Here is a 25858-nt window from a genome sequence, read left to right on the forward strand (position 1 = left end):
TTCTCTCTGAGGCACTGTGACCTGTCCAGCCATAGGGTCTTGGCCCAGTAATGATAACAGGTATGGGTTTCATCTTGTGAAGGAGGCCTTAAACCCAATCAGAAAGTGCTTGGTTACTTCTGTGACATTCCAGCCTCTATTGCACCAGTTGGCACGCCTTTCCAGGTCCAGTGTTATTTTAGTACATGTAGGGTTCACACCTGAGTAAGACTGATGATTACTTTTTTCCTCTGGCAGAATGCATAGCACCTTTAGAGCTAGGAAGGCTATCCAGTAGGGACGAAGCTTCCAGGTCAGTAGCAGCTTGATTTCTAATAGAGCACTGCTGGGACTGAAGAGGCCCTGGTACTGATGAATGCAATATGGATGAGTCTCAAAAGAAATACATTAAAGAAACCAGACTTGCTGTGATAGCACATAATTGTAATCCTAAATCTTGGGAGACTGCAATGTCAAGGTCAGCCTGGGCTGCATAGTGGATCCCTTTCAAAGAAAGACAGAAAGGAGAAAAGAGAAGGGGAAGGGAGACCAATCATGAGAGACCATATGATCGGGATTCTCTGGATGCTGGTGATGGAAGAGGAGATTGCTACTCTTAGGGCTTGAGTGAGGGGAATTCTTGAAGCATATGGGCATGAGGGAACCTCTGGTTTCTATGGAACATTCTATGCTTTCATTCTGGTGGTGTTTACATGGCTATCTGTGTTTGTTAAGATTCATTGACCTGTTCAATTAAAATGATTAAATGTTCTTTTCTGCAAATTAGACCTTAATAAATACAATAAGAACACCCCAGTTCAAATAACACATTCTATCTAATTGCATTAGTCATTAATATCCAAAACAAGCCCAGGAGGTACAGAAGTCATCAAAGAACTCCTCAATGGCTCTTAAGTTGCCACGTGCCCAAGAAGCACCAATGACATTCATTCAGAATTTTAGAATTTACATTTAAATTACATGTGAAATTTAGGTTTCACAGCAGACCTTCTGGCTTGGGGGTTGCTAGGATTCTGGCTTCTGAGTCTTAGGTAGAAATATCTAACAATGGTGACAGTAGCCAGGAAGGTGTGGAGGATCACAGAGTCAAGTGCTTATGTTGAGAACATGTTTGAAGCACCACTTATAGACTGTTTTTTTTTTCTACAGTGTTCTGTAGGAGAAAGACACATAGTAGATTTCAGAAATACTAAAGGTTCTCTGGTGTTCTTACAGTGTTTGAAAAATCACAGTATCAGGTCATAGATGAAAAATTCAGTCTCTTCCTTCAGTAGAATGGCTAAATTAGCAGGTGCATCCAGACAGAGGGTCATTCAGTACTAAGAAGAGATGACCTATCAAGCCAGGAGGAGACAAGGAAGAAACTTAAATGCTTATCACCAAGTGAAAGCAGCCATCCAGCAAAGTCTGCATGCCTTTGATAAAAGTCGCTCTGTGGAGAAGTTGCAAGGGAGTGGAGAATGTCCAACAATTAGGAGCTGTAGGGAAGGGATAACTAGGCAAAACTCGGTCCTTTTAGGGAAGTGAAATGCTTTCGTTGATACTGTAAATGTGAATGCACACCACTATGCATCTGTCTGAACCATGGAATGTTTAACACCCAGAGTGGGCCCCATCATAAGCCATAGACTTTGGGTCTTGATGAATTCGTGGGCTCGCTGATGATAACTAATGTGCCTTCGTGGTGGGGGATGTTGGTAGCAGCAGAGGCTGTGCATATGAGGAGAGAGGGAATAGATGGGAAATTTCAGGTCTCCCCTCTCAATTTTGCTGTGCACCTTAATTATAAAAATAAAACCTACTAAAATTCTTTAAATTATAAACATTGCAAAGATATAACCCCCACATTAGGATGCATCCAGTTTATTTGAAATGACCAATAATAAGGAAAATGCGTGGTCAATCTGTTGCCACTACACCAGCTGTTTCCACCTTCCAGATGGGCTGGAAAAACCTCTAGAGACAGTTGTACAGCGGGAGACTTGAATGGGCAGAAACCACAGCCACAGGGTCTCATCACTTCAGTGTGACTTCTCTGACAAAAGTGGGTATGACAAAGGGTATGGGCTGAGACCCATCCACATACTACCTCCACTTAGAGCTCATGATACCCAGTGAGGCACCTCTGTTGTCCCACTCAAAGAGAAACTGAGGCACAGGACAGGTGTGCAGCAGGTAGACATGGGTGTGCTTTCAGACAGGGCAGACTAGTTCATGATCAGAGTTCTCTGTGTAGCTGAAAGTCCTCTTTCATTAGCTCACTAGGGCGTGACTCAGACTTGTAGCTTGAACTGAGACCACAGCACATCAGACTTGAAAAATACTTGTAGGGCCAATGATTCTTTCACAGTTTTTGATTTGATTAGGAGCTATCACATAGAGGGAAGGTTTTTATTTTTCCTGTCTATGTTTATTTTCTTTAAAAAAAAATGCTTTTAATTGAAGTAGCTTTCTCCACTTTTTCCTTCCTCCAGCCCCTCCCAGCTATCTTCCCTCAAATCTTCCCATTTCCCCCACTCAAGCTGATAGCCTCCCTTTCTTTGATTATTATTGTTACATATGTGTGTATGTATGTATGTGTATGCACAAATCTCTCTATATAAATACAACTTGCTGAGTCTGGTTTTTCGGTGGTGTGTATATGGTTTGACCACTTTGCATTAGCCAACCAGTAAGGGGGCTCATCCTTGGGAGAGGCTATCTCATTCTCCCAGTAGTCATCAACTACCTACAGTTCTTGTCTAGGGGTTGAATCCCAGGAAGTGTTTCCCCTTCCATGTTAACATGCCCACTGATATTGCCTTTGTTCTGGTCTTGTTTATGCAGCCAAATCTAAGAGAAACTGTTTCACAGCAGACATTATTATTATTATTATTATTATTATTTTGGTTTGTCTAGTTCTCTGTTATTGCCCTCTTTCATGTTTGCTAGTATAGTACTTGATATTTTTGGTTGTGAGCCTAGCCTTTAATGGCTGAGTCATCTCTCCAGCCCTAGCAGACTACTTTAATTCTAATTCTAATTCTAATTTATTTATTTATTTATTTTGGTTCTTTTGAGACAGGGTTTCTCCGTGTAGTTTTGGTACCTGTCCTGGATCTTGCTCTGTAGACCAGGCTGGCCTTGAACTCACAGGGATCTGCCTGGCCCTGCCTCCCGAGTGCTGGGATTAAAGGCATGTGCCACTGCCGCCCAGCAGCAGACTTTTAAACTCTGGGTCTTACAATCTTTCTGCCCCCTCTTCAGTCATGTTCCCTGAGCCATGTATGCTGGAGCTGTGATGTGGATGTGTCTGTTGGGGCTGAATTCTCCGTGATCTGTTAATCTCTTGCATTGCATCCAGTCGTGGTTTTCTGGTCTCTGTTTTCTATAGAGACAGGCTTCTCTGATGACAGGTAGCAGCTATACTTATCTGTGGGCATAAGCATAAGATTTAGAACACAGTAAGGAATTATGCCAGTCTAGCCAAATGGTATTAATAGATTCTTTTCTAAGGTGCATGAACTCATTAGCTGGCTAGCTTTCCAGTCCTAGGCATGATTTTTCTCCTGTTGAGTGGAATGGGACTTAAGTATAATCAGGCAGCTATTGTTTGTCACTAGCATAATTTGCAGGGTTTTACATCAATTTAGGCAAGTGTTGAGATGGTTCTTAGGCTCAAGGTTACATCCTATCGCTGATAAACCTACCTGTGTGGCACAAAGAGACATCACGTATGTCCAAGGACTGTTGTGGACAGTGATCAACTCATGTCGTTACCAGAGCTTGCTGACATCATCTTGGAATGGAAGCAGTAAGTTGCAGGATTGGGAAAAACAACCTTACCTATTTATGAATAACCACCAATGACTAGTTCTTATCATGGTTTTGAGTTTATTAGAAAGCCATAGATGAAGAGAAATGGCTTTTCGGTCTTTCTCTTCAGCTAGATTCTGTTGCTCTTATTTTCCACAACTGCAGTATTTAACTTAACATGCAAATGCCAAGGAACAGGAAGTGCATGATGGATGAACGTCATCCAGGGTTAGTGTGCTTTATGTTTCTCTCTCTTCATTGCTATGCCGATCATTTTTCAATGTAAGAAATCTTAAAACCCTGGGCTGCATACATTATCTTCTTTCCAAAAGTGTCTTTGAATTTCCGTACTGACAGAAATGATTCCTGCTGTGCCCATCAGAAATTCATCCCTAGTCACACTACAAAGTCATATGTCTGACCAGATTCTATGGGGGGAGAAATTATGAATCACTTTAACCTTTAATGCGAGTTCTAGAAAGCCTATGGGGCTTTCTTCCTAAGCCGTGAATTGATCTCAAATATAACTTTAATATGCTATTAAAATATAGGTGAGTTAAAGGTTAATATATTTAATGTAAATCTGTTTGAAGTCATTATTCAGGAAATTCATTATGAATCCACTTTGGGAGTTTCTTACAGTCAGGAAAGAGCAGGACCTCTTTTTAAGAGAATATATTTTGCTTGGTCATATTAAAGATGAATCTTCATGGGTTAATTGTGAAGGAGAAGGAAATAAGCTGTACGTATACTTCCTTGTACAGGTCTTGGAAGCAATGAGAAATTTTACTTTTCAAGCAAAGCTGTTTAAGTATCTAAATCTTCTTGTCTCTTAATCTTCACAGTGCCAGGGCTACAGGTGTATGCAGACTTGTCAATGGTTTTTATGTAGATGCCGGGGATTTGAACTCAGGGTCTCATGTTTACACAGCCACTGCTTTTGCCCATTGAGTCATTGTTTCAGTCCCCATTCCCTTTACGTTGCTAGCAGTAGGACATGTTAACAGGGAAAGGGTGTCTAATTAGAAAACAGATCTAAACACACCTTTCCAGACCCTGTTGATGATTAGTGTTAATGGACAGCCTTACAGAAGTTAGAATTCCCTAAGAAATGGGCCCTTAGGTATGTCTTTGTGGGATTATCTTGATCATGCTAGTTGGGGTGAGAGGATGTATCCACCGCGGGTGGCGCCATTCCTTTGGCACCATTTCTTGGACTGTGTAGTAGTGGAGAGATTGAGCTGAGCACATTTGTTGTGTCATTGTTGCATTTGTTACATCCATTTGTTACACTCCTCTTCTGATTGGAGATAGGATCTGACCAGCCACTTCCAAGCTCCTGATGCCTTTATTTCCCTGCTGGAATGGACCCTATCTTGGAATCATCAGGTTAAATAAACCTTTCCTCCCTTAACTTTCTTTGGTCAGGATATCTCATCACAGCAATGACGGGGAAAAAACAAATAAAAGTAAGATACCGTGTGAAATTAAAAATTGCCATGGGAAAATACTCCTTTTTAGTAAAGCTGACAGTGATCTAGATTCCCTTAAATGACTCTAGTGAGGAATATAAGCTGCTTTATTTTGATCCATCAGGCGTGTTTTCAGTTAGAAATGTACTAATACTTTGCTTTTGGCAAGAGAGAATGAGCAGATTATATACAAGGTTGACAAAGATTCTTGATAAGGTAATTATGCACTCAACATCACAATGAGTTAAATGCATCATCTTAAAATTCACCTGGAAACAGTTGTAATAGGCTTTTCTTGATCGTTGCTTCTAAGTGCTGTTAGGAAAATCCTCAGAAAGAATTAATTATTCCCATGGCCCCATTGGAGAACGGTACACCTTTCCTATCAAAACAGGTGGTGACCTCCATAGAAACAGTGCAGAAGAGATGGGTCCTCTGGTAGCTCAGGAGGCCTGGAATGGGGTGTCACACCCTGAGTATCTATGTTTATAGTGATGACTGCTTTACTATAATCTGTGCCTCATGGTTAATGTGCTCTGAGTTGTGTATGTGGCCCCCAAGACCTTGATAAATCATCAGCTTATCATTGACAGTGGGCATCAATGAAGTTTAAACAAGTTTTCAACAGAGAAGAGTTTCCCAGCTGCTACAGTGTAGGCCGAATGTCTCTTGGTGTGCTTTGGCAATGGCAGGCTATGAAGAGGGTGACCTTGGGGTTCAGTTTCTCATACTGTCTCTACAGTGAAGGGCTGTCATCCCCCAGTGGTTCTCAGAAATGCCAGGTAGTATGGCTCAGAGTCTCCTGAACCACAGCCCCTTACAGACAATGGGACACATTGTGCAAAGCCCTGAGCCGTGTGCTGAACTGGACATCAGAAGCATGAGAGATGGTTCATGCCTTCAGGGCGTTCTAGGTGAGGAAATGATAGGATCTGGGCAAATGAACATGGTAACGTGTTAGTAAGCCTTCTGGCACTGTAACAAAACACCTCAGGTGATCTCTAAGGAGGAAATGTGTGTTTTGGCCCATGATTTCAGAGGGTTCCCTTTGTGGTGGTTTTGCCCTGTTGCCTTCAAGCCTGGGGCAGGCAGAACAACCCTAATGGAGCATGTGGGAGAGCAAGCTGCAGAACTGTGGAGGGGGAGGAGGGGAGAGAGAGAGAGAGAGAGAGAGAGAGAGAGAGAGAGAGAGAGAGAGAGAGAGAGAGAGAGAGAGAGAGAGATTTCCTCTAGGCTCTACATCCTCAAAGGTCCATCTCCTCCTGGAAGCACCATAGGCTAGGGACCAAGTTTCCAATGCATGGGCCTTTGGGGGCACTTATCCAACCCACGGCTGGCCATAAAATATTAAAATAGTATTACAGTCAGCCCTCAGATCAGTGGGAGATTGATTCCAGGACTCCCTGTAGATTTCAAAATAAGTGGACGCTTAAGTCCCTTATATTAAAGTAGAATAATATTTACGCACAAACTATTCTCTGATAAATTGTAAATCATTTCTAGATAACTTATAATACAAAATACAATGCAAATGGGATGAAAATAGTTGTACTGTGTTGCACAGAGAATAGCAACAAGGATAAAAGCTTGTATTTGTATAAATGCAGTTGTCCCACCCAAGTATTTTCAACACGTGGTTTGTTGAATCTGCCAATGAAGAACCCACATCTGTGAAGGGCTGATTGTGGAGGTATAGTGGGAAGAAGCTGTAAGAAGTAGTAAGTTAGAACTTAATCAAGGATGAATTATATACATATAAGAGAAAAGGAGGATGAAGACCTCTTGCTATTGTACAGAGCTTAAAACATCCTTTCAAGACCAGGATCCCGTTAGGGATGAAAGACGTGGCCTTTTCAAACACATAATTGGCTCTGGTCCTGGGGCAGTAACTACTACAGCATGGGTGGTTGGTCTTGTTTGCATTCTAAGGGTGTGGTTCATCATGTTCTGCTGCTTCCTCTGGGGTTAACATAGAGAAGATGGGTGCACGCTGAACTTGGTGGCCACAATGGGATTGAGCATCAGCGCTGGATAGATAGCACTTGGGCAGATGGATCAGAGGAGACTCTCTGCAAGTCAACAGAGCAGAATAAACTGTAGCAACCACCTCGACCAGCAAGGAAGACACAACACTGAGCTCTTCTTTCTGCCGTTTATTCAGGAACCTTGAACAATCTTCTGACCCCGGGGAAAGCCAGCCCACACCCTTTATAGCCACAGGGCACCCAACCCCGTAGTGCCACGTGGACAATGCCGATAGGGTCAGACATACGCAAGCAAGCCAGATTCCATGCCCAAGCCAAATAAGGAGTTGTTTATCCCAGAGAACACCTGCCATCGGGAAGGCAGAAGCCGGACGCCGGCGCCATCTTTGAGGCGCAGCTGTGCACGGCTCTCTAAAATAAACAAAATCCAGGAAGCAGGCAAAGCACAGGGTGAAGGGCCTGGGGTAAAAACAACTGTCAAAGCTCTTGAGAAAAAGTGTAGCAGTGAAGGAGTCTCTGGCCGGTTCTTGGAGCCTTTACACAGCCTTGTAGTAGCCCTCCCTCAGCCTGGGCTTGAGCACCCCGATATCAGGACCCCCAGATGGCTCACTTCCACCATGCAGTAGTTTCTAGAAGTGCTCCAGTAAGTGGATCTTTGGTTGTGAAGACTTTTGTCCCCACACTGAATGAGCACTCGATGTTTATGGTCAGCCAAGGAAAGAGCCAGCTGCCGGGGCAGATGGATCCTTCTCTGTCCAACTGGTTTAACCAACCAGCAAGCCAGCAGAGGGGAGAGTGCAGTAGGGTGACCCCTCAGCTGAGAATGTGAAATTCGGGGACCAGTGGCATGTTGGTGTGTGACTTGCTACATAAGCAATCTTTTTTGCAATTTTTATTATATATATATATATATATATAGTATATAATAAAATTCCTATACATACACACACACACACACACACATATATATACATGTATACATATATGTGTGCAAACATATATATATATGGGTGTTTTGCCCGTGTGTATGTCTGTGTACCATATGCATACCTAGTTCCCAAGAAGAGGGAGTTATGTAACTCCTGGGACTAGAGTTATAGGTATAAATGGTTGTGAGCCACTATGTGGGTGCTGGGAGTAAGAACCGGGTCCTCTGGGAGAGCAGCCAATTCTCTTAATCACCATGCCATCTCTCCAGCCCCTGTGTTGGTAGTTTAATTTGCTACTTTAATGGTGAGCTTCATAGCCTTTTGTTTTGAAATGTATGTCAAATTTGACAGGAAGTGGAGGATCTGCTATTTGGAGTGTTCTTGGCAAGAGTCATCTGGTGTACACCTTAGAAATCCCAACTCTGCTAAAATGCTTCCCCTTCCTGATGCACTTCCTTTGCCCTGGGGCCTTTGTGGTCTCCTAATAGAAAAAAGTCGTTAAGGAAAAAAAATGTAATACGCTGAGGTAGCTCTAATATAGGAAAAGTAATAGATGAAGTGTCATGAGATTCAAAATGCGTATTCTTTCAGAAAGAAGGTAATTACTGTTGTAAAGATATGGCATTAGGAGAATTATTACAGCTGGGAAGTATGTGATCTGTCTGTCCATGGCACAGTTAATTTTAAAAGTATCACCAAGCATACAAATCATAAGAATAAAATGCTGAACCATACTAATTGAAAGTGAATTTAATATGCGGTTCTGAGGAGCCGTTTCTCCTTATGCAGCTTTGAACAATGTCGACCACATAAGCTATTAGTTACCAACTTTTCTTTCAAATGCCCAGCTCCTTTTAATAAAGAGTACCACTCCTGTGCCTCCTCTCTGATCCCTGAGTAATCTCATGCTATCCAGTAAGTTATGGTGATAACGAAACATCCTGTGTTCTGATTTTTGTATGTGTGAATCAAATTACTTTAGGCTTAAGTGTTTTAACAAAACAAAAATCTCGATTAGGGATGAGCATAAGGCTCAACTTTGTTTTGGTGTCCGGTTTGTGTGTTAATAGTTGGAAAGTGACTGAAATTGACCGAAGAGGGCCTTACCTACACGATATTATCTGATGAGTAGCAGAAGCTGTTAGGCACAGAGAGACTATGGGAGCTGAGTCCTTCCTATGTGTTTGTTCTCCTCACCAAACATGGGTCTTTATAATGTTTTTCTCCAATAGTGTCTTGACAGTCCTGACCCTTTGTTCTTCATGGAGGTTTTAGGAGTGACTTGTCAGATCCTGTGAAAAATCCTTTCTTGAATTTTATTGGATCTGTGTTACATCTATCATTGGTGGAGTGTGGTCATCAGCCTGCTTTCACTATAACAAAACACCTGACATAATCAACCTCTAGGAAGAACAGATTTTTGTGACATAGTGGTCCAGAGCTTTCAATCCTTGCTTGGCTGGCTCCATCACTTTGGGCGAGGCAGGGTGTCATGGTGAGAGAATTATGTAGAGAGTTGGGTCATTCTCAGGGGTGTACAACAAGGGAAAAAGGAAAAGCTGTGGTCCTACTCTGGGAGGTGATTCCCAATGACCTAGACACCTCTCGCCAGGTTCCACCTCTTAAAGGTTCTACCACTTCCAAGTTGCTCCATGGGTAAGAGAGGACTATCCCCTTTAACAACACATGGGCCTGTGACAGACACATATCCATACCACATCAGGGAGGAGTTAATGTCTTTGTAATAATGAGTGGTCCTTTCCATAGGATACTGTATTTTCCCACTTACTTAGGCTTCTTACAAAGCAATGGTTTCTTTGAGGTGGACTTGCCTGTCTTGTAATGAATCTTACTTTTAACCACTCTATCAATGATATCTTTTCTGGTCTATCTTCTGATTTTATAAAGTATGTTCAGTCTTCCACTTATGAAATTACCCAAACCAAAGATAAAATACCATCCTCACAGAGAGTAAGATGCAGTTGTTTAAAATATGGAGTTGAGTAATTTTTTTCCAGCCAAAGTTAATGATCAAGGGACCCTCCCTCATCCTCATTGGAATAGAAGGCATGGTATCGTAAATAAAGCCTACTCAGAAGGACAACAACTTAAAGATATCCACGTGAAAAGTGAGTAAGTTGACATTTTTTATTCTGTTCATGTAAACCCCTTCTTATCACAATTATATGTAAAGACTCGAGTTATACCAACTTCTTTCCCTCCCCAACACCCCCCCCCAACTCTTTATCTTAGTTTCTTTTGCTGTAGCTCTGATAAAATAGCCCAACCCAAGCAACTTAAGGGAGCGAGGGTTTATTTTTTAGCTCACAGTTCAAGGGTGCAGTCTATCATGGTGGGCAGAGTCAAGGTGGCATGATCTTGAAACAGCTGGTCACCTCACGCCCACTGTCGGGAAGCAGAGAGCCATGCACATTAGTGTTCAGCTTGCTTTCTCTGTTCTGCACAGTCCAGGATCCTCACTCACTTAAGGAATGGTTCTGCCCACAGTTGAGATGGGTCTTCCTGACTCAATTCACCTCATCAAGATGTTGTTCAAATCTTAGATGGCCTTTTAATAAAAATTCCAGAGCCAGATATTGGGGTGAAAGCTGAAAGGTCATAGAAGCAGAGCAGCCAGCCACTAGTTCTTACCTCTTTGAAATCCTCAGTCTAAAGAGAGTGAGTTCCTGTTGCCTCACACCTTATATACCTTTCTCTACCCAGACATCACTTCCTGGGACTGAAGGCTTGTGTGCTTCCCAGTACTAGGATTAAAGGTGTGTGCCACACTGCCTGACTTCTATGTCTAATCTAGTGGCTGGCTCTGTCCTCTGATCCCTAGGCAAGTTTATTAGGGTACACAATATATCACTACATAATCCCTCACAGCCTTCCTCAGAGGCTAGCCTTAATCTAGATAATCCCTCACAGATTTGCCCAGAGCATTATCTCTGATGTGATTCTAGATCCTGTCAAGTTGACAACAGGAACCATCACATGTCTCTGTGGGAGTCCTTCGTGAGCCCCAGGTTTCACCCTCCCTATTGCTCCATGCCTGACTTTAGCTCTCTTTGGGTAGGTATATATATTTGGGGTGGATATATATATATATATATATATATATATATATATATATATATATATATATATATTACATATATCCCACTGGGTATGAAAAGGCAGCCATATGTCACTTTAACATAAGAACAATTTATTTAGGTTCAGAATTCTTCAGCAATCAGGTTTTTTGGCATTAGCAACTTGAGGAAAATTCTGAAGTCAAAGCAAGTTTCATTTTGTAATGAGAGCAGAATGTCTGTTCTGGGTTCTCCTGGGGAACCATGTATGATGGATTGTTCAAGTCTGTGCTTCTCCCCCCTCCACATGTGACATTTCTTTCTCTTTACATGTATTTCTCTGTCTTTTTGGTGTTTTTCAGCATTGCTTGAGTTCATTATCATCAGTGGCTTTTAAACTATTTTTTAAAGCTTTAGAACACTTAAACTGAAATTATGAAGCAGAACCACAGTTTATAAAAAGGCCTTAAAGACACAGTGGTTCTGCCCTGGCAGAGGCCCAGGGCTGTGCATACTGTTTCCTTAAAGGCTCAAAAGGGCACTGATGACGTATTCACATCAGAACGCCCTAGGAGACAGCGAATCGAGTCCACTGAGACCAGTCTCCAGACAGTTGAAAGGGGTGTGTGGTGTATCCAGAGAGAAAATAAAACTAGCAAAACTGGGGGGAATTTGACATTCTGCTCTGCAGAAAGCACTTTAAACAGCTTTAATTTTAATAGTTGGAAGTGTCTGGCCTGCCTTTCCCTATTTGCGGCACAGATTTTAATTGGGACTCTCTCCGCTCTTGTGAAGTCTTTTCCCGTCTTGGTGCTTTTCCTTCTGGATACCAGCTATTCTCATCTCCTCCCTTTCTGTCACTGAGATTCACTCCAGTCTCATGGAGGAAATGTCCTTTTATCCTCAAGTGACTCATCAAAATTATCCAAGGATTTCTTCTGCTATCATGAAAGCATCGACCTTAGAGTCAACCAGTGGCACCTTCGTCGTTTGGAACACACCCCCACTCTGTTACAGAAAGGCCTTATTTAGATGGCATGTGCTCGCTGCTTGCTTTGTTTGTGTGCATATTTATATACGTTTTGAAAGGAATGTGGGTTAGGGTTCTTCAAAGAAAAGTAACCAACAGGCTATCTACCTAATACACCAGTAGAAGGACTGTTACAGCTCACGAGGTCATGGAGACAGGTGGATTCTACAGTTTGACATCTGTAGGGAGACCCAGAAGATCTAGTGGCATAATCTAGTCAGTATTTGAGGACCTCAGAACCTAAGGGAGGATATAAATCCTGGAATCTGAAGGCCCGAGAACCAGGACAGGAGAAGATGGATGTCCTAACTCAAGGAGACAGTCTCCTCTCCTCCGCCTTTTTATTCTATTCTGGAACCAAATGGGATAGATCCTGCCTTCCCTCCCCATAGATGAGGGCGGATCTCCTTTACTCAGTCAGTGATTTGAATGCTAACCTCTCCCCAAAATAGCTCAAACACACCCAGAAACAGTGTTTGGCCAACTCTTGGGATATCTCTCAGCTCTGTCCAAATGACTCATGGAATTATTCCCTGTCACACAGGGTCGAGTACAGGGGCCTGTTAGCACAGTAAGCACAGCCAGGGTTGCTTGCATGTGTGAATGCTTTATGTGTATAAAAACTCAGCAAGAATACTCATATGCATGTGTGTATGCCTGCATGTACACACATACAGATGCACACACACAGATTCACATGCACAGTACAAAATTACCCACCTCCCTGTACATATAAGCCTGTCTAGGTAGGTCCTATCATCCCAGTGCCGAGACACAAACTTCATATGGTGTTTTTCATGACCTCTGCTGTGTAGTGAAGTCCCAGCATTTCCCTGAAGTACATCCTTTCAAATGAACCAAGCCATAAGGGATCAGAGAGTCTTTCCCATTACCTAAAAAAGCCTGTTGCTATTTTGTATGATGATGATAACAGATCACACACACACACACACACACACACACACACACACACCCCACATGTATAATTTTGAGAAAATTTTGTTTCATGATTTCTTAAAAAAATTTGTTTCTCTTCTAAGTTTACATCCTATGAAAGGAAGTAGGCACTTTAATGAACATGGAATATTCATATCACATGGGGAATGAATACACCTGAGTATCATCTTTACACGAGTTCTAAGCCTTTTTGTCACAAAAATCTGTATGACTTATTCTACAGAAACAAGAGCTGGGATTCCACTGTTTGCATATCTTGACTAATGGAATTTGAAAGGCTGTTAAAATAAGAAGGGAATAGTGCTCTGTGATAATAACGAAATGAACCAAATGATTGGTCCAGGGGGACAAGAAGAAAAAAAAAAACCTAAGAAATATCAAAAGGGAACTTACCAAGTAAAAAGGGAGGAAATCATTTGACAAATGAGATAATAGCAGCCGCCCCCAGGTGGAGCCGGATTGACTGCCGTAGCCAACAGGCATCATCAGCATGTCAGAGCGAGTAGCATCTCCGTGATAGAGGAGTGAGGAGGGACATGCTCACCAATGGCAGGATGCTGAGTGAGTGAGTACATCTGTCGGATGATGAATGAGCTGGTGACGCGGACCTGACAACGGGCAGGAGAAGATGCCTGGAAAGAGGAGACAGCAGGGAAACCCTCACTCCTGGACCAAAGGACTCTGAGATGCGCTGTCATACGCAGGAAGGGTCTTGCCCAGTCTGCTTTGGCCACTGTGGGAAACGTAAGAAAACTCCTGCTCAAGAGAAAGCTGAGACCCCTAGTGTGGGCCTGGCTGTTTGTGGTGTGTGTCTTGTTTATCTCCTCTAGGCTTTTCCTCCTCATTCCTCAGGATCGTCGTCTGTAAAGCAGCAGTGATGATGATAATCGTGCCATCCATCCTTCCCTGTGGGGTCATTTGAAGATTTCAAAATGCTGAAAATGTTGCCAGCACATAGGTAACTAGGAAGACTACTCTTGATTGCTGCTGCTGCTAACCTATCATCCTTACACTTTTAACTTAAAAAGGATTTGTGTATGTGTGTGCGTGCATGTGTGTGTGTGTGTGTGTGTGTGTGTGTGTGTGTGTGTGTGTGTGTGTGTGCGCGTGCGTGCACACGCGCCTCGCCCTGTGAGTGCTAATGCCCATGTCCAGAAGAGGGTGTCAGATCCCCTGGAGCTGGAGTTTTGGGTAGCTGTGAACTGCCTGGTGTGGATGTTGAGCCATCTCTCCAGCCCCTGTTTTCACCCTTCATTTGTTCCCCTCTTGGAGTGCAAACTTGACCTTGCACATCCTCAGTTCCTAGTTAAGCAAATGCCTCCCTCTCATGAGTCCTCGAGTCATGTCTCTTGGGCAAATGAAATGCTGATAAATGACTTATCTCATTCATAATAGTAGGAAGTAGTATAGACTTTAGAGGAAGTTCATAGGATTTTTGTTTGTTTTCCATTTCCAACGTGAATTTTCAAACTTTACCAACACCAGAGGTGAATTTAAATTTCTGTTTGTAATTTTTAATAGAAGTAAATGCATAAATCCACAAAAGGAGCGATTGAAGTAAGGACAGAAGAATAGTAATAAATTAAAAATTCAAGAGTAATAGAAGCAGTCAAAGAAACTCAACATTCTTTGAACATACTGTGTTAATATCTTATTATTAGATAAAATAGAAAAAGGAATAAAAAGGGAAAACAATGTAGAGATTTTAGTTGTGATAGTCGGCAACCTTGTGTCAATATATTTGAAATTTTCCATGAAATGCCTAGTTTTCATGAACAATTTAAAGAGCCAAAAAGTATTCTAAGAAATCGACCCAAATAGAGTAATACTCGTTAAATGCTTGAGTTAGACTGAGATGTTCCTGTTCCTTGCTAGACAGCTGAGCTTTATAACTACAGGTGAAGTTTACCTTAAGAAAACGTTAGTAGCCATCATTGTGTGGTTTGTAGCGTGCTCGGCAATATTTGTATATCACAGTGTGGGACAACTGTAAGCTGAGGTCTCTTAAGAATAACTGTTTTCAGTATCTGCAAACACAAAACATTACGGGACCAGTGTGCCCTCTCTGCCCCGCACGCCCTAGCTCCTGAGGAATCCTTTGACTTGTTGCTGAGTTTTCCTTACTGGAAGCCAAAACACTGCCTTCTCCCTCTTTCTGGCAGCTTAGAGATGTTTCCAATTCGTGCTATCGTTTATATTGTTAGTTTACAGTCTGGCTTGCCAGTATGCCGTGGATAGAAGTCCCCAAGCCAAAATTTATGTATTCATGATGGATGCCAATTTATATGCAATATAGCTTATATATGTTCCTGATTAGGCTGTTTCTTTTAGTAGACATGCTAACAATCTGGAGTCTACACCCTGGCTGTATTTTGCCTTTGCAATTGTGTAAACATAAAGCTGTCTTCTGATTTCCCTTCACACAATATGGGGGTCGAGGGTACTGCTCTTCTTTTTGTGAACTGTGGTGCATGCAGGGGACAGGGATACAAGCACTTCTTGGTGAAAGCAGATTTTTCAGGGTACACACAGTGTTGTTCATATAGGAAGGTCTGAAGAACTTTCTGGAAGGTGTGGGAAAGCAGATTGTGAAGTAAGGATAGCTCCTCACCCCTCCTGCGCCGCCCCCCGCCACTCCTCGCCCCAAGTCAGCATCAGCTGTGCACACGAGATCAAGCTGTGCCCACAGCCACAGCATCCCCTCTCCTCCAACCTGGCAGTTACAACCACACTTGATGAGTTAAATTTGAGGTGAAGTGCTCAAATTAGGTCAGAGGACACACTGACTGACCTCGTTGACCCATGTTAAATTATTTGATTAGAATTCAGATCGAAGTTCACATTTATGTGAAAAAAACTTGAGAACATGACCATTAGGTTTTCCCTCAGGCTGTTAAAGTTAGGAGGCTTTGATGTGGGTTAGCTTCTTGCCCAATGCTGAATTTTGAACGACAGCATTTTCCCTAAATGATGCCACGTGGCTGGAACCACTGTCTCTTGACTTCTTGTGTGAATTCTTCTCTATGACCTCTGGCAGTTTCCTGTTGGGCTGGATTTTTACCAAGGTGTGGGCCACTGTGGGCCACATTACAGAAGCCACACCTTGTTGTTTTGCTGTGTTACTTGGGTGAGAAACAAAGATCCTTTTCAAATTCATTCTAAACCTGCCCTTTCTGTGTTGGAAACTCTCCAACAGGCTAATAGCCAGGCTACCCAGTGTGTCCCCACCTCTCTACCTGCCATGTTTCACCTGACCCCTCCCCCCTCATCATCAAGCCCTAGCCACACTCCCCCTCCCTGTTCCCAGAGTCTAGACCCTTCTCTCCCCAGAGAGCTACAGTACCACGGCCTCATCTTTGAGTTTCTGTTGTTAGCATTCCACTGAGGCCAACCCCACTGAGAATCACCCATCCTCCTCCCGGTTTTGGTTTTCTCTGCTTGCCTCCTGTATTAATTTTGTGTTACTGCAGTGCGATAACCAACTTGTGCTACATATGAAATCAAGAGAGCTCTGTTTTGCCTCATGGTTCTGGAGGCGTATTTGCTTCGGGCCTCTGGTGAGGGAGGCATATCATGGTGGGAACAGGTCACGTCTTCAGTCAGAAAGCCGTGAGAGAGGAGAGACAGACAGGTCCCACAGCCCCTTTTGAGGGCATACTCCTGAAAGACCTTAAGGTCACCCATGAGGTTCTGCCTCTTAAAGATTCTACCAGTACCACTTAGAGACAAAGTCTTTCTTTCTTTCTCCCCACTCCTCTTTTTTTTATTTTGAGACAGGATTTCTCTGTATAGCCCTGGCTGTTTTAGATGACCAGGTTGGCCTTGAACTCACAAAGATCCACCTACCTCTTCCTCCCCAGCGCTGACATTAAAGGTGTGTGCCACCACCGCTTGGCAGGGACCAGGTCTTTAACACAAGGACCTTTGCGGGACACTCAACCAAGTCATAGCACTGCCCTTCGTTCTCTGATTTGTTCATCCTCCCACTCTTTGGGTTCACTCACCAGTGTTATTCCTGCTGCACCCCCAAACGGGGACTAGTTCCTGACACCTGGAAGATATGCTCGGATCTTTATTTGGGGGTTAAATCGATGAATTCAGAGTTCATAAACTACAGATGCAAGATGGGACATTTGGCGCTTGGAGGTTCTCCCTTGGAAACCCATTGACCTTTTCCATCCCGAATCAACAACCTAACCATATTCTCCATTCATCCCGTTCCGGGTCTGCTGTAAATTGTGACTGTTCTTGGCGCCTCCGCAGACACCTGGCAGTGAGCCGGAAGGTTGGTCCCCCGGCAGCATTCTTCCATTAATGCTTTGTGGTGCAAGAGAGAAACTGAAAGTCAGCTGATCTTTGCCACCAGGTACATGGAGTGTGCACCCCCCGCCCCGTGGAAACCAGCCTGCCATGCCACTGTTGCTGATGTCTGTGAGCCAGCATTGGCCTCTAATGAGTCCCTGTGTTTACTGTGCTGTTTGAATCCCTGGTTCTAGGTGTGTGTGTGTGTGTATGTGTGTGTGTGTGTGTGTGTGTGTGTGTGTGTGTGTGTGTGTGAAGTCATAATAATGTGTTCTTCTTCTAGTACTGTCTTTTCTCTGTTTCTAAGCACCTAGTATGGACCCCAGTGCCTTGTGAATGCCAGGGAAGCTCTCTACCACTGATACTCTGTTTCTACCCCTTGGTTTTTTTTTTTTGTTTTTTTGTTGTTGTTGTTGTTGTTTGGTTTTGTTTTTCGAGACAGGGTTTCTCTGTGTAGCTTGGAGCCTGTCCTGGAACTCACTCTGTAGCCCAGGCTGACCTTGAACTCACAGAGATCTGCCTGCCTCTGCCTTCCGAGTGCTGGGATTAAAGGCGTGCACCACCACCGCCCGGCTACCCATTGGTTTTTTGAGGCAAGGTCTTGCAACATAACTCCAGGCTAGCCTTGAATTTTTTTTAAAGGTTTATTTATTATGTATACAGTGTTCTGCCTGCATGCCAGAAGAGGGCACCAAATCTCATTCTAGATGGTTGTGACCCATGATGTGGTTGCTGGGACTTGAACTCAGGACCTCTGGAAGAACAGCCAGTGCTCTTAACCTCTGAGACATCTCTCCAGCTCCCTTGAATTTTTTTTTTTATGTAGTCTAGGTCATTATTGAACAACTGGTTTCCACCTTGCTGAGATCACACACCCAAATACTTTATGATACTTACGGTAAAAAATCATGCCTGGCACTGGATACATATCCAGCTACCCAGGGCTAAGGAAGTCAGAGATCTTGGAGAAAAGCCTGCTACTACTACTTTCCTAAACCAGTGTTATCCCTAACTACAGTCTAAATATCTGTTTTTATGCCCACAGACCAGTATAGTCCTCACTTCTCTTCAAGGAAACTTCTCTTTGCAACAGACAGAGTCTATTAGAGAAAACCACAATCAATCAAAATGCAGAGTTGTGGAGCCCAGCCCTGAATGATACATCTCCAGCACAACTTCTGCACCTAAGGCTCAGAGATCATTGAGAAGGGGCGTGAGCAGAAAGATCATAAGAGCCAGAGGAACAGGGAGTTTGCTGTGAGATTGTCTTCTGGAAATGTCAGAAACTACACCCATAAAGTCTCACCATCATGACTGCCCAAACATGACCTGAACAAGGACAACAGCAGTAGACATGTTGATGTGGACAGGAGAAAGCCCACAAGGCCTCAAGACTACACCAAGAACTCCAGGCAGTTAAGGAATCCTGAGAATGAGAGAAACAGTCTTCCCCCGGGAAGAGCACACCAACTGGCTATCCAATACCAGATAGTCAGTCCTGAAAATGTATACATACAAGTAACATTATACAGGCTGAGCAGGATGCATTTATGTATGTAAGACTATACACACACGCATACACACACACGCACACACACACACACACAAAACAACAATTATTAAAGAAAACTAGTCGTGAATTTAAAGAGAATGGATGAGGTACAGAGAGGATTTGGAGGTGAGAAAGGAGAAATGTAATTAGAATCTCAAAACCCAACCACATTTAAAAATGAAAAAAGAGATCAGCATCACTAATCAGTGGAGAAATGCAACTCAGAACCAAGAGATACCATCTCCCATCTGTTGGAAAGGTTATTATGAAATAAACAAATAATAAAAAAACATATTATTGTGGGATGATTTATGTCTCCAGTCTGTTGTAACACACATTTCCTTGTGTTTATGTGTTTGCATGTAAAATACAGTAATGACCCTGTGTGAGACAGGAAAACTTAAAAGTTAAGAAATCAAGCACAGAGGTCCTTACTAACAAGGATCAATTTAGTGACTTTCCCACTTTCTTATGATATGAAGGACAGACATTTAGAAGAAGCTGACGTTAGTTCCTGTGGTAGCCTGGAAGGTCCAGGCTTTTCTCAGCATGCTGGGCAGTGGCAGGAAGCTGCTGTCCCAGGCACCTGCCCGTCACCTGGGAGACAACCAGCCCTGTAGGGTGGTGTGCTACAAAGCTGCTCTGTGGGTTATGGTAATGTGGGGTATGCGTTTGGTGCATTGCAGCCTGTGGTATTTTCAGCTTGTTACAAGTTTATCAAGACATTCATCACAAACACAGCAGTGTTTCGGCGGTATAAGGCAGGAATTGTTCTTTTTTATAGAAATATGAGGTCAAGAAGCATGAGCTTCAGGCTGTATTTAACCTGCCTTCTCAAGGGCATTTCCGGTGGCTGTTTATGTCAGGCCATCCTCAATTGGCTCCAAACTTTTCTATGAGCTGTAAACAATTAGTTCTTCACCTCACTGGAAACACATCAGCACTCTTGATTTGTGAACTTAAAATTCTCATGTTTTTGCAGATAGACTGGAAAAGACTAGATAAGATCAGGTTTCACCCAAGGTCATCTACCCTCCTTTATTGCCAAGAATCCACAAAATGAGAGCATTTTCTGAAGGTCACATGACCTCATTAGAAAAAGAGAAAGAGAAATCTCTGAACAATGTCGCCACAAATCTTTGCTTACTCAGGCGATTGGGATGACGAGTGATGCTAGGGAAGTGAATTTGGAAGTCTTCGGAGAGGGCTGCTAAAGGAAGATGCCCTTTCATGGAGCCAGCCCATAAAGTAACAAAGAATTTAGTTAATGCAAACATTTTATTTAATGGGCTTAATTTATGGAGACAAATGGATACCAGCAGGCTGACTGCCCTAGCAAAGCGAATTCCACAGTCCGCAGCTCCTTTGCTCCGCCTGCTCTCTGCTGCCATCTTGGGGCAGGGTGTGTGCAGAAAGAAGGACAGTGAACAGAGAGCTTTTTGCCTTGAAGCAGAATCCTGGCACCCTCAGAGTTCTCTCAGAGAATTTCCCCAGGAACTAGCAGCTCTCCTCTGGTTCCTGCTGGTTTCTTCCCTGGGCTTTGGTCACAAACATCTGCTGATATTTTTTTTTCCAGTTTTATCTTCCTCTTTGCCTGGCTGTTCACATCTTTCTTGATTTCTGTTTATCTTGACCCTCCAAAGCTCCCATCATGCCTTTCGTTGTCTGGTGCAGCTTCTGCTCCTGAGGCACCTGCCTGGAACTGGACCCAAGTTCTGTTGCTTAGCAGCTGGGCAAACCTCCAAAAGTTATTCACTTTCTGTGTCTCCTTTTCCCCATCTGAAAAGTGGTGATCACCATGGTGATTCATACAGTTGTCACGAGAATTTTAATAGTTCATAATACAGTACTCAGTCCAGCGACGACTGAGGAATGTGTCAGCTGTCATCATGATTCTGCCTCACTGGGGCATGAGCCGTTGAAGGACAGTGACATGCACTCCCAGAGAGGCAGGTGACATGACAGCCGAGCGGGGATCTTGAGTCCATAGTACCATCTTGGGTTGCAGGGAACTCTCTACACTCAAGTTGGCTTTACACTACTCCCAAACCAGAGCTGGAGACAAGGGTGCAGGGGTGGGGGTGAGCCGAGATGCTAGAAGATTCTCTGAGGTGCATTAATGATGATGCTAAGCTGGGCTGGAACTTCAGTGATCTGGTGATCTGGACTTGAACAGGATGGCCAGACCTGATGGGATCAGTCAGAGACAGAGGGTCCTCAGACAGGGAGTCTATCAGAGAGAACCCTGGACATTCAGAGAGCACATGGTATCAGGACAGAAAGTATGTCCCTAAGCACCTCACAATGTCCACCGAGGTGACTGGATCCAGTAGCTAACAGAGCCAGCACAGGTGTGTGTGTGTGTGTGTGTGTGTGTGTGTGTGTGTGTGTGTGTGTGTGTGTGCGCTATAAGGATAAGTCCCTTTCTAAAGACACACTGGAAAGGGTGTGTGTGTGTGTGTGTGTGTGTGTGTGTGTGTGTGTGTGTAACATATGTCCAGGTGTGCCAGTGTGTCTATATGTGTATTGTGTGCCTGACTGCCTATATATTGTTGATGAAAACAACTCTTTCTCCAAAGAAAGAAAAAGATAGTTTATTCTGAAGCCAAATTTGAGTGGTTATAGCCCAGGAACACGGATTCATGTTTCCCCAAATACCACCTTCCAACATGGTAAGGATTTGGTTCTTAAGTTTTTATGGCAATGGAACAAAAAGCCATAAATTAAGACACTCTTAAAATACATTGGTGGGAACATCAGGTAGGTGGGTTACAGCAGAGCAGAGAAGTTTGTGTTAGAGGTTTCAGATATTATCTGATGGCATGCTTAGCTTCCAGGTTGGTGGAAGCTAGGGGGTTTGTTAGTGCATCCCTAAACAATTGCATCTGATAGTTACAAAAATGTTAGGTCACACACAGAGGGGCAATGGATGCTGTTAAGGGGGGTACATGCAGCCAAGATAGCTTTTCTCCTTGTCTCAACATTCCAGCTCTCCACAATCATGGACGTTCTCATCAGTCTATCAGCTTTGTAGGCTCTTTAACACAGGTGAGCTGTGGCTTTTCCCCAGGAATCTCAGTCCACAATATACTCATGTGCACTTACCTAGTCTAGGGGGTATGTCTCACTCTGCATCAGCAAGGGCTTTGCCCACAGGTCCTCCCTCCCCATGGTTGAGTATAGAGAGGTTGGGCTGGAGAGATGGCTCAGCCATAAAAGGCTAGGCTCACAACCAAAAATATAAGAGTGTACAGGGGCTTGGGGTTGGAGGCAGAGAGAAGGGGTATGGATCTGAGGTCAGATGCTCTCACTGTCTGTACCACCCAGGCTTTTATCTTTCCAGCCCTAGGTCCCTTCCTAGCCACTCTGCTGAGCAAGCGCCTCAGAATCTTACTCCTAGAGAGGGTGGGGAACTCCATTCAAGGGATCCAGTGACAGTACCCTGTATAATCCCCTGGTGCCAGCTTTCACATACTAAGGAAATGCATGTCCCTTATCTCCTGTGAGAAGGAAGGTTGTGGGGAAGGAACCATAATTTGTTCAGGGCTTTGAATCCTTGGCAATCACCATCCTGTTGGGATTTCGTCATGATTCATCCAGCCGGGATGAGGTTGCCCACTTTACAAAAGGAATTATAGGTTTGGCAAAGTGCAAAAACTTACCAAGACACATGTGGATAGACCTGGGCGTGGACAAGTCTGTGCCTATAGGTAGCATGTGTGAGACTGTGTGTATATATGGTCTGTGTTGTGTGTGCCATATGTTAGTATGTGTGTGTTTATACCTGCGTGCTGTGTTTCAATGTTTGTGTTATGAGTTTATGTGGGTGTGCTGTGTATATGTGTTTGTGCTGTGTGTGTTTTTCTATGTCTGTGCTATGCCTATGTGTCTACATGTATGGCATGTGCATGTATGTGTGGTGTATATATTATTATATGCATACCTGTCACTATATGATATAGTGTGTGTTTGTGGGTGTGTGTACGTGAAGTGTGTGTGTTTGAGCATTTATCTCTGTGGCATCTGTGTGTATGTAGAGTATGCTGACTGATGTTTTGTCAGCTTGACACAAACATGGATATATTTTGTGAGAGGGAATCTTAACAGAAATCACCTCATCAGAATGATCTATAGGCATATATATATGTGTATATATATATATTCTTAATTAATTATTGATGTGGTAAGCTCACTTTGGGCAGTGCCACTCCTGGACAGTTGATACTGAGTTACATGGGAAAACAGGCAGATCAATCCAGTAAACAGCATTCCTCTATGGCCCATGCTTCAGTTCCTGCCCAGCCTTCTCTCAGTGATAGACTGTGACTTTGGAGTGGTAAGCTAAAATAAACCTCTTCCTCTCCACGTTGTGTTTAGCCCCAGTGTTTATCACAGCAATAGAGAGCAGACCAAGGCATAGGGTGTTGTAGAATATTATTTTAAGGTGTGTTACATTTACTTATGCTGTGGAATATTTGTTTAATGATGCAAAGATGTGTTGCATTCTTTTTTTGCTGCATTTGTTTAACTCTGTGAAGCTGTGTTACTGTGCCTGTCTGAAACACCTGATGGTCTAATGAAGAGCTGAATGGACAATAGCTAGGCAGGAGAGAGAAATAGGTGAGGCTGGTAGGCAGAGAGAATAAACAGGAGGAGAAATATGGAAGAAGAAGGAGTAAGAACAAGGAGAGGAGGATGCTAGGGGCCAGCCACCCAGCCACCCAGCCACCCAGCCACCCAGCCACCCAGCCACCCAGCCAGCCCCGGAGTAAGAGTGAAAGTAATTGTACAGAAATAAGAAAAGGAAAAAGCCCAGAGGCCAAAGGTAGACAGGATAATTTAAAGTTAAGAAAAGCTGGCTAGAAATAAGACAAGCTAAGGCCAGGCATTTATAAGTAAGAATAAGCCTCCGTGTGTGATTTATTTGGGAGCTGGGTGGTGGGCCCCCAGAGAGTAAAAGAGTAAAAACAACCAACAACAATAGGGTGTCTGTATGTTTAATTGACCACACTTCTGCCCCTGTGACCTCCCTGGCTCTCAGAGGCCACTAATGTAGTTTCTTTCCAGTGTGTTTTCAGTAGATGGATCACTCTTTTAGCACATGCCATTGGGCAGACTCCATTATCCACAAGCACTGGGCTGCTCTGTGGACACTGTGGATGCTTGGGAACAGGCTGTCTATATGGGCCCTGTGTATACTCCTGTGGGCTTGGAATTCTCAGCTCTCCACCCCTTCGTGGACTAGCTGTGTTGAATAAGGCAGTAGCTTTTGGAACTGTCCTCCTCGGGGACGTGTGTTGCTCAGCAGTCATCCGTGCAGCCCTGAGAGCCAGGTGTTATAAGTAACAGTGAGTCACCATAGAGCAGTGCTCCTAAGAAGCCTGTTCATCAGAGCCTTTCTGCTGAAAGTAGAAAGACTATGAACTGATGCCAGCACTCTGTCTAGCTGTCAGGGATACCACTGCAAACTAACGGGGTTGCATAGATTAGCAGGATGGAGGCTTCTGGAAAATGGTTTGTAGTTCCAGGGTGAAGATTTCCATATGCTTTGCTCTTGGTTTTTATTAGTTACTTAAGGTTAGGTTTAAAAATGTCAGTTTATGGCATGGTGACACATGCCTTTAATCCCAGCTCTCCGGAGGCAGAGGCAGGCAGATCTCTGTGAGTTCAAGGCCAGCCTGGTCTACAGAGCAATGGCAGGCTGGGTGGGGCTATATAGTGATACCCTGTCCCAGAAAACCTTGAACAGCTCTGAATCCTTGCATATGAGTGTATGTGAGTGTAGTTCCTGAGAAAGTGACCCCTGATTTCTGGAGTCTCTCAGGCTAGCGGTAGCTCTGTGAGAAATCCACATACACGTGGGATGGTGGCCTGATATGGGGCCAGGAGTAAGAACAAAGCTTCTGTCTTTAAAAGAAACCAGGACTCTTAAATATCCTATATATTTTAAATGTGGTACAGATATGATAGAGAGCTGCAGGTTTATTCTAAGGGCTGGGGTGCAGGTCATGCTGCCGGCACGTGTGAGGGACGGTGTTTGCTCCCAACAAGCAACACACAAAGACAATTTTTTTCCCCCAGAGGAATTTAGCTGAATAAACTTGAACCATTTATTGTAGAAAATATATAACTTTTGCTTCTTACTTTACATAGAATTTATTTTATACCTAAAAAGTTATTTTTGCCCCAATGTTTTTCCATCTTGAGTAGGTGGTTATATGATTTAATATTTCTAAGTGTGAAGCTGGAGGTTTGGCTCAGTGATAGTGTGTGTGCTTAGCTTGCCTGAGGCCATGGGTTTGATTCCTGGAACCAGGAAAAAAAAATCGAAATATAGCAACGCTTAAACAGTGAATTCCCGCCTCTGCCCCAACCCTATCCCTCTCACACCTAATTACTTCATTCATTTCTTTAAGGGGAAATAGTAATGTTCTCTAAAGCACAGAATCACCTAGGAAGGGACAGACATAGGGACAGAGACAAAGACAGACAGAAAATGAAAGGGCGAGCTATGTGGCCAGTGTAAAATGTGGGATGCAAGCCTGCAGGCCGAACATACAGGCTCAGATAGCGGTCCTGAGTCTGAATTCCACAGGACAGCAGGCTGGAACTCAGATGGGGTTTCTTCCCATGCCACGGTCTGGAAAGGAATTGCTTCTACTTTGGGGAACCCCAGTCTTTGCTCTTATAGCCTCCATCTTACTGGGTGAGGCCCACACTCACTCTGGAGTGAGATCTGCTTTACGTGATTTTACTGTA

General features: G+C 43.6%; 1 protein-coding gene and 1 long non-coding RNA gene across 7 annotated transcripts in view; both read left to right on the plus strand.

The window, feature by feature from the left end:
* Positions 1-25858, plus strand: part of Entrep2 (endosomal transmembrane epsin interactor 2) — a 426837-nt gene that overhangs the window by 201612 nt on the left and 199367 nt on the right. The window lies entirely within an intron of this gene.
* LOC128124837 (uncharacterized) lies at positions 11502-19391 on the plus strand. 2 transcript variants are annotated; one of them, XR_008222991.1, is made up of 3 exons: positions 11551-13989; positions 14098-14203; positions 18593-19391. It is a non-coding gene; the product is annotated as an uncharacterized LOC128124837 (long non-coding RNA). The 2 variants fall into 2 exon arrangements; XR_008222992.1 differs by having other exon boundaries at positions 11502-14203.

This window comes from Peromyscus californicus, unplaced genomic scaffold (genome assembly GCF_007827085.1).
Source record: "Peromyscus californicus insignis strain IS unplaced genomic scaffold, ASM782708v3 Scaffold_4__1_contigs__length_199733344, whole genome shotgun sequence".
Taxonomy (NCBI): domain Eukaryota; kingdom Metazoa; phylum Chordata; class Mammalia; order Rodentia; family Cricetidae; genus Peromyscus; species Peromyscus californicus.